Here is an 8,521-nt window from a genome sequence, read left to right on the forward strand (position 1 = left end):
CCCCGCAGCCTCTACCCACTGGGCTCCGGCAATCCTTCCGCCTCAGCCTTTCAAGTAGCTGGAATTACAGGCATGCGCTACCACGCCTGGCAAATTTTTTATTTATTGTACAGATGAGGTCTCACCAAGTTCCCCGGACGGGTCTACGGACCCGCAGGCTCAGGTAATCCACTCACCTCGGCCTCCCAAAGCGCTAGGATTACAGGCTGAGCTACCGAGCCCAGCCTAATCTTTTTTTTTTTTTGAGTCAGTCTCATTCTGTCCAGGCTGGAGTGCAATGGCATGCCCACGGCCGCCACCACCTCAACCTGCTGGGCTCAGGTGATTCTTCCGCCTCAGCCTTCCAAGTAGATGGAACTACAGGCACGCATCACCACGTCTGGCTAATTTTTTGTTTTATTGTAGAGAAGAGGTCTCGCCACGCTGCCCAGCTGGTCTCAAACCCGTAGGCTCAGGCAATCCTCTCACCTCGCCCTCCCAAAGTACTGGGATTATAGGCATGAGCCACCATGCCCAGCCTAACATAAATCATTTGAAGCATAATTATTGGAATTGATAGACCAAGAAGTTAAAATAAATAACAAATATCCCAGCTGGGATCAAGACTAGCCTGGGCAATTTGCCGAGACTTCGTCTCTGCAATAAGCCAAAAAATTAGCCAAGCATAATGGCATGCACCTGTAGTTCCAGTTACTTTGGAAGGCTGAGGTAGAAGGATCATCTGAGCCCAGCAGGTTGAGGCTGTGGTGGCCGTGAGTGTGCCAGTGCACTCCAACCTGGGTGACAGCGAGACTCTGACTCAAAAAAAAAAAAAAAACTTTCTCAAAAACTTGAAACAAAAAGAAGAAAATACACCAGACAATTATGAACCAAAAGAAAAATCAGTGAGTAATTTTCTTATTTGACAAAAGAGAATGCAAGATGAAAAATATAAAAGACAAAGAAGGGCTGGGTCTGGTGACTCATGCCTATAATCTCAGCACTTTGGGAGACAAAGGTGAGAGGATTGCCTAAGCCCACAAGTTCAAGACCAGCCTGAGCAATTTGGTGAGACCTCATTGCTATAATAAATCAAAAAATTAGCCAGGCATGGTGGCACATACCTGTAGTTTCAGCTACTTGGAAGGCTGAGGTGAAAGGATCACCTGAGCCCAGCAAGTCAAGGCTGTGGTGCAGTGAGCATGCCACTGCCCTCCAGCCTGGGCGATAGAGTGAGACTCCAACTCAAAAAATAAAAAATAAGAAAAAGAAAGATGTTCAAATTCAGCAAAGTTTGTGCTTGGATTTTGTGCTTTTTTAATACTTTTCTGTACACTTGAAATATTTTTTTTTTTTTTTTTGAGTTGGAGTCTCACTCTGTTGCCCAGACTAGAGTTCAGTGGCTGCTCCCAGCCTCGACCTGCTGGGCTCCGGTGATCCTTCCGCCTCAGCCTTCCAATTAGCTGGAATACAGGCGCACGCTACCACGCCTGGCTCATTGTGATTTATTGTAGAGATGCGGTCTCGCCATGTTGCCCAGGCGGGTCTCAAACCCACGGGCTCAGGCAGTCCACTCACCTCGGCCTCCCAAAGCGCAGGATTACAGGCTGAGCCACCGAGCCTGACCGAAGAATTTTTAAAAAGCAAGAGCAAGGCTGGGCACCGTGGCTCACACCTATAATTCCAGCACTTTGGGAGGACGAGGTGAGAGGATTGCCTAAGCCTACAGGTTTGAGACCAGTCTGGGCAACTCAGCGAGACCTCATCTCTACAATAAATCAAAAAATTAGGCAGGCATGGTGATGCGTGCCTGTCGTACCAGCTACTTAGAATGCTGAGGTGGAAGGATCTCCTGAGCCAGTAGGTCGAGGCTGTAGTGACTGGGAGTATGCCACTGTCCTCCAGCCTGGGTGACAGAGTGAGCCTCCTACTCAAAAAAAAAAAAAGCAAGAGCTCACATGAACAGAAAGCAAGTTGTTTATGAGGGAGGAAAATTCAGTTAGCCTGAGACTTTTCTAGGCAACAGGCAATGGCAGTGAATAGTAGAGCAATGTGCACAGGGTTCACAGCGAAAGAATGAGTGTCCCAAGAATTTTATTCCTTGCCAAGAGCAGCAGTCTCAAGCTGAAAGAACTCAGGAAATACATGAAACAAGAGGCCTTTGAAATCCAACCAACCAAATAATAAAGCAAATGAAGGATGCAGGAATGAAGAAGCCAGGCTCAATGGTCTGTTTGTGAGCACTGAATTCAGAGAACTAAGGCTATACTTACATGGAAATCAGAATGTATACATCAACATTTTTGTTTGTTTCTTGAGTCAGGGTCTCACTCTGTCTCCCAAGCTGGAGTGCAGTGGCATGATCACAGCTCACTGCAGCCTTGACCTCCTGGCTCAGGTGATCCTTCCATCACAGCCTCCTGAGTAATTGGGGCTATAGGTATGTGCCACCATGCTCAGCTAATTTTTTTTTTTTTTTTTTTTAATTTTTGTGGAGTCAAAATCTCGCTCTGTTGCCAGACTGGTCTCGACCTGCTATGCTCAGGCAATCCTTCCGCCTAAGCTTTCCGAGTAGCTGGAACCACAGGCACGTACCACCATGCCCAGCTAATTTTTGATTTACTGTAGAGATGAGGTCTCTCCAATTTGCCCAGGCTGGTCAGACAATCCTCTTGCCTTGGCCTCCCAAAGTGTTGGGATTATAAGCATGAGCCACTGTGCCCAGCCTAAGGTTCAGTTTTCAACAAAGTGGTCAGGGAAGATTCCACTGAGATGATGACCTTTAGCAAAGGCCTGAAGCAGGTACAGGAAGGGCTTTGTGAATATCTGGGAGTGTGGGTTGCAGGCAGAGAGAACTAAGGGAAGTGCCCTTCAAAGAGGCCAGGAGGAAGAGGAGCAGGGGAGGAATTCAGAGAGCCTACTGAGGCCTAGGAACCATGGGAAGGACTTTGACTTTCACTCTGAAGAAAATAGAGAGCCACTGGGAGGTTTTGAGTAGAGGAGCAACAGAATCTGAAGTACATTTTTCACAGTCCCCCACACCACAAATTATGCAGTCGAGTTTCCCACATCTGGGAAAATCGCAGGGGTCAGCATATCCGGAGTGCGATGGATAAGCTTTGCCCTGGGAAAACCACTCTCATGATCATGGTATCTCCCCTACCAGGTAAGTATGAAGTACACTTTTTAAAAACCATTCTGACTGATCTCTGAGTATATATGGTGAGCATGTAATATATAATCCCTAGAAAGGGACAAGGGGAGATGCTGGGAAATCATTAGAAAACTATCTTGTGGCCTGGTGCAGTGTCTCTCGCCTGTAATCCCAATTATTTCAGAGTCTGAGGCAGGAGGACCACTTGAGGCCACGAGTTCAAGACCAACCTGGGCAGCATAACAAGACTCTTGTCTTCACAAAAATAAAAAAGTTGGTCAGGCGTGGTGGCTCATGCCTATAAACTCAGTACGTTGGGAGGCCAAGGTGAGAGGATTGCCTGAGCCCACGGGTTTGAGACCAGCCTGGGCAACTTGGTGAGACTTCATCTCTACAGTAAATCCAAAAATTAGCTGGGCAAGGTGGCATATACCTGTAGTTCCAGCTACTTGCAAGACTAAGGCAGAAGGATCACCTGAGCCCAGCAGGTCGAGACTGTGGTGGTCGTGAGTGTGCCACTGTACTCCAGCCTGGGTGACAGACTGAGACTCCGACTCAAAAAAAAAAAGTTAGCTGGGCATAGTGGCACGTGCCTGTAGTCCCAGCTACTCAGGAGGCTGATGCAGGAGGATCACTGGAGCCTAAGAGTTCGAAGTTACAGTGAGCTATGATCACACCACTGCACTCCAGCCTGGGCAACAGAGTAAGAACTAGGAAGGAAGGGAGGGAGGTAGAGAGGGAAGGAGGGCGGAGAAGAGGAAGAGGACACAAATGGAAACTATCTTGAAAGTCTAAATGAGAGATGACTGCAATTCTGATCACTAAGGTAACAGTGAAAGTGGAGAAAAGGGATTAATTCCAGACATACTTTGAAGGTGTGGCTAGCAGCATCTGAAAACAGACTAGATATGGGATGTAAAATGGAGAAAGGAATGATGGATAGCCCCAGGCTTCCATGCTGAGCAGTCAGAAAAGTGGAGTTGCCCATGAACCAGAGAGGGAGGAGCAAAGTGAGAACAGAGGCAGACCAACAGGAGTTTGCACTTGTACTCTGAAGTTTGAGATGGCTTTCAGACAGACCCTCATCTCTTCCCACTCCAAGCTTGCTCTTGGCAAACTCATCCTTGTTCCTCACTTAGGTTCCCATCTAAGTGTTTCTGATTCCTAAGTTGCCAATCCAGTCCTCCGCTCTGAACTCTAGATTCAGATATCCAACTACTTTTATGTTTGTTTTTGTTTTGTATTGAAATTATTATTATTATTATTATTATTATTATTATTATTATTATTATTATTATTTGAGTTGGGATCTTACTCTGTTGCCCAGGCTGGAGTGCAGTAACACAATCACAACTCACTGCAGCCTCGATCTGCTAAGCTCAGGTGATCCTTCCACCTCAGCTTCCTGAGTAGCTGGGACCACAGGCATGCACCACCATGCCTGTCTAGTTTTCTAGTTTTTTTAAGAGATGAAGTCTCATTATGTTGCCCAGGCTGGTCTCAAACTCCTAGACTCAAGCGATCTTCCCACCTTGGCTTCCCGAAGTGCTAGGGTTATAGGCATGAGCCACCACACCCAGCCCAACTACCTTTTTAACATTACCACTAGATGACTATCTAAAAGGGCTATCTAAAATTGTACTTGCAATATCCATACCCTCCTTCTTCCCCTGCAAAAATCTAGGCCTCCTCCTGTGTTCTCTGTGTCAGTGAACCATTCTGGCTGCACAAGCCGTATTTGTGGGAGTCACCTGGACACCTTCCTCTCTCTGGCCTATCGAATCCAGTCCCGGTCCATCATCAAGACCTGACAATTTTACTCCCTACAGCTCTCCCAGATCCATCCCTTTGTTCCATCTCCCCAGCAGCCCCACTCCGCAGGACTCACTGTCCCCCATTCCTGCTTTATGTTTCTTTTTCTTTCTTTCCTTCTCTCTTTTTTTTTGAGTCAGAGTTCCACTCTGTCACCCAGACTGGAGTGCAGTGGCAAGCTGCTCACAGCCGCCCGCAGCCTTGACCTGCTGGGCTTAGGTGATCCTTCTTCCTCAGCCTTCCAAGTAGCTGGAACTACAGGTATGCACCACCAGGCCTGGCTAATTCTATGATTTATTGTAGAGACAAGCTACCATCATGGTGCTCAGGCTGGTTTCAAACCCCTGAGTTCAGGCAATCTACTCGCCTGCGCCTCCCAAAGTGCTGGGATTACAGGTGCATGCCAGCAAGGCCTGTGTAAATTTTTTGATTTATTTTGGAGGCAAGGTCTCACCAAGTTGTCTGGGCTGGTCTAGAACCCTTGGGCTCAGGCAATAGTTTTATGTTTCTTTATCTGTCATATGATTTTCTTGTTTGTTTACTGATCATGTGTCTTCACCTGAGTAGACTATAAACCCTGTGAGGGCAGAGATAGAACAGTTCCTGCCACATAGTGAGCAAGACATGAGGACATGCTGACTGAATAAGGAGTACCCACTGTCACCCCCCTGATGCTTAGGAAACGCTTGTACTTAGGAGCAACAGCTCTGGAAGCAGACTGTCTGGTGCCACCACTTATCAGTTCCAACAACTTATGTAACTTCTCTGTGCCCGGTTTACCCGTCTGCAAAATAAAAATAATGGCCAGATGCAGTGGCTCATGTCTATAATCCCAGCACTTTCGGAGGCCAAGGCGAGAAGATTGCCTGAGCCCATGGATTGGAGATCAGCCTGGACAACCTGGCGAGACTTTGTCTCTGCAATAAATCAAAAATTAGCCGAGCATGGTGCGCACACCTGTGTGTCCAGCTACTTGGAAGACTGAAGCGGAAGGATCACCTGAGTGCAGCAGGTTGAGGCTGCAGTGATCGTGAGCAGTCTGGGCGGCAGAATGAGACTCTGACTCAAAACAAAAAGAAAATAATGGAAGCCCTTACTTCATAGGGTCATGGGGATTAGGGAGTTAATACATGCAAAATACTCAACATAGCACCTGGTACAAAGTAAGTGCTTAATAAAAAATAGTTATTATTCTTGTCTCCTAACTGGTATCCCAGCATCTACTCTGGGATGCCCCCTCCATCTTTTCCATGTTGCAGACTGAGTGAGATTTTTCAAAATGCAAATCTGATTATGTCACATGCACACACACACTCACACACATGGTCACCTCTCTAGAAAACCCACTCTGCAGTTTTTATGTCCCCCCAGTCCCTGGCTACCTTTCCAGCCTTGCCTAATGTCTCTCTGCACCTTGCTCTTGAGATCCATCCATGCTTTCTTTCTCTAACTCAAACTCATCCTACTCCCTCCAGCCACAGGGCCGTTGCACATGATGGTCCCTCTATCTGGAAAGACCCTCTCTCCCTCAACTCCACTCTCATCTATTTCCTTTTCCTGGATAATTTCTGCTCATATATCAGACCTAAGCTCAACTGTCACTTCCATAAGGATACTCCCTACACCAAGGCTAAGTCAGTTTTCTTTGTTAAAAATTTCTACATTGATATTTCCCCACGGGAGAAAAAAAAATTCCTGTAAATGTAATTCTTCAGAAATTATCTCAGTTTGTAATTACCCACTTGTCTGTGTAATAATGTGGCTATTTGCTGGTTTCCCCTCTAAACTGCGAGCCCCATAAATCAGAAATTTTTCCATAAATCAGAAAGCACATCTGTTTTACTGCAGCATCTACTGTGTCTGGCACATAAAAGGTGTAATGTTTTTCCTTTTTTTTTTTTTGAGTCAGAGTCTCACTCTGTCATCCAGGCTGGGGTGCAGTAGCATACTCACAGTTACTGCAGGCTTGACCTGCTGGGCTCAGGTGATCTTTCCACCTCAGCCTTCCAAGTAGCTGGGACTACAGGCACATGCCACTATGACCAGCTAATTTTTGGATTTATTGTAGAGACGATGCCTGATCACTTTGCTCAGGCTGGTTTCAAACTCCTGGGCTCAGACAATCCCCCTTCCTTGGCCTCCCAAAGTGCTGGGATTACAGGAGTGAGCCACCACATCTAGCATTATATTCTTTTTTCTTTTTTGAATTGGAGTCTCACCCTGACACCCAGGCTGGAGCACAGTAGCACACTCACGGCCACAGCAGCCTTGACCTGCTGGGCTCAGGAGATCTTTCCACCTCAGCCTTCCAAGAAGCTGGAACCACAGGTGTGTGCCACCACACCCGGCTAATTTTTTGATTTATTGTAGAGATGAGGTCTCGCCAAGTTGCCCAAGCTGGTCTTGAACCCCTAGGGTCAGGCAATCCTCTAGCCTCCACCTCCCAAAGTGCTGGGATTACAGGCATGAGTGACAAAGCCCAGCTAGCACTATATTCTTCTTTTTTTGTTTTTTTGAGTTGGAGTCTTACTCTGTCACCCAGGCTGGAGTGCAGTGGCACACTTACAGCCATGGTAACCTCTACCTGCTGGGCTCAGATGAACCTTCTGCCCCAGGCTTCCAAGTAGCTAGAACTACAGGCATGTGCCACCACACCTGGCTAATTTTTCTTGTTTGTAGAGGTAAGATCTCGCCAAGTTGTGCTGGCTGGTCTCAAACCCACAGGCTCAGGCAGTCTCTCACCTCGACCTCCTAAAGTGCTGGGATTGTAGACGTGAGCCACTGCACCCAGCCTAGCACTATATTCTTTTTTTTTTTCTTTTTTTTTTTTTTGAGCTGGCCTGTAACTCCATTGCCCAGGCTATAGTGCAGTGGCATGTTCACGGCCATCCCAGCATCGACCTGCTGGGTTCCAGCGATCCTTCTACCTCAGCCTTCTAAGTAACCGGAACTACAAGCGCATGCTACCACGCCGGGCTAATTTTTTGAATTATTGTAGAGACAAGGTCTCGCCAAGTTGCCCGGGCTGGTCTCGAACCCGTGGGCTCAGGCAATCCCCTCACCTCGGCCTCCCAAAATGCTGGGATCACAGACTGAACCACCGTAAGGGCCCATCACTATTTTCTTTTTGAGTTGGAGTCTCATGCTGTCGCCCAGACTGGAATGCAGTGTCCACTCCCAGCCACTGCAGCCTCGACCTGCTGGGCTCCGGCGATCCTTCCGCCTCAGCCTTCCAAGTAGCTGGAACTACAGGTGCGTGCTACCACACCTGGCTAATTTTTTGATTTATTGTAGAGATGAGGTCTTGCCAAGTTGCCCTGGCGGGTCTCAAACCCACCAGTTCAGGCAATCCACTCACCTCAGCCTCCCAAAGTGCAGGATTACAGGCTGAGCCACCGAGCCGACTTATTTTCTTTTTTTTTTTTTTTTTTTTGAGTTGGAGTATCACTCTGTCACCCAGACTGGAGTGCAGTGGCCGCTCCCAGCCACCGCAGCCTCAACCTGCTGGGCTCCAGTGATCCTTCCGCCTCAGCCTTCCAAGTAGCTGGAATTATAGGCATGCTCTATCACGCCCGA

This window comes from Carlito syrichta, unplaced genomic scaffold, assembly GCF_000164805.1.
Source record: "Carlito syrichta isolate Samal-C Ts95f unplaced genomic scaffold, Tarsius_syrichta-2.0.1 Scaffold257816, whole genome shotgun sequence".
Lineage (NCBI taxonomy): Eukaryota > Metazoa > Chordata > Mammalia > Primates > Tarsiidae > Carlito > Carlito syrichta.